This window comes from Chrysochloris asiatica, unplaced genomic scaffold (assembly GCF_000296735.1).
Source record: "Chrysochloris asiatica unplaced genomic scaffold, ChrAsi1.0 scaffold00074, whole genome shotgun sequence".
NCBI lineage: Eukaryota > Metazoa > Chordata > Mammalia > Afrosoricida > Chrysochloridae > Chrysochloris > Chrysochloris asiatica.
Genome location: NW_006408592.1, coordinates 713,631 through 715,045, shown reverse-complemented (window position 1 = coordinate 715,045; position 1,415 = coordinate 713,631).

Here is a 1,415-nt window from a genome sequence, read left to right as displayed (position 1 = left end):
GTTCTTCTACTATCTGAATTTTTAATATTGAATATATATATTGATTTTTCTAACTAGAAAAAAGATTGAAAAATAGAAGGGGGAAAAAAACAAAATGGTGGACATAATACTATGCTCTTGTTTATTTAAGATTATCATCAAAAACTTACTGGTTGATTATACTGAACTAACATGAAATATCATATTAACTGTCCTGAAAACTAGCAGCAAACTCAGATCCCAACTGAAATGATAATGCTTGTGAGAGGTTCTCATATTTCATAAAGATCCTAACTTACACATATATGTCTTCTATGAACAAGCAGTTCACTCTGCTACAAATTCCCGTCTCCCTCTTGTTCTGACAAACTCTTATTCATCATTTAAAACTCAGCTCAACCATTTTCTTTCCCAACACCCTAGCTAGAATTAATCATTTCTACTTATGCTTCCATAGCATTTGCACATATGTCTATTTCCACAAGTTACACCACCATGTATTCTATTTCCAGATTTATTTTTTGTTTTGTTTTTCAACATCCGTCTCCTTTTCTGAACAGTTAGTTTCTCAAGGCAGAGATAGTATATTATTTTTCTATGCATCAGCCTTATGGTTTAATATAATGAATTTAGTAAATATTCAATTAAATTGGTTTATTTCCTCAACCTTTCATAATTTAAAAGTTTTAAATCCAGTAGACACCAAATTAGGTTTTTATCAGAGTCAATTAGGGGAGCATTTAAAAATACACATTGTTGGAAGCCAGCTCTGACACTCTTATTTGGGGGTCCTAAAGGGAGGTATGACATCGGCGAAGAATGAAGCTCACAGGATCGATGGGTCTTGTAAAATGGTGAATCTTCTCATCTTACATTTTATTTACATTTTATTTCTCCTCTCACCTCTACATTTTATTTCTCCTCTTTCCCTTCACATTTTATTTCTCCTCTTTCCTCTACATTTTATTTCTCCTCATACATTTTATTTCTCCTCTCTTCTCTACATTTTATTTTTCCTCTCTTTCCTATTTCAGATTCTCAAGCGGCTTTTATACTACTCTACACCATCAATCTATCAATCATTCTTTTCAAAGTAGTGGTCTAAATCATACATATTAATCATTTCAATATAGAGCATCAAGAATATAAAAATTTTCCTTGTATCCCTTTACATAGTAAGACAATATCTGATTTCTGTAAGCAAACCTCATTGCTCTAAAAATGTCACATTAACCTTAAAGCATAATTCTAAATCTTAACTCCTATTTCTGCCTTCACCTATTATTTTCTATAGATTCATTAATCACAACATGTACCTAGAAATTATTTGCTATAGTAACTGACAACACAATTGTTTTTCATGATTGATTAAACAAGAAATACAAGAAGCATAAAAAAGTTTTGTAGTTAAGAAGAAACGAAACAACTTCCTTATA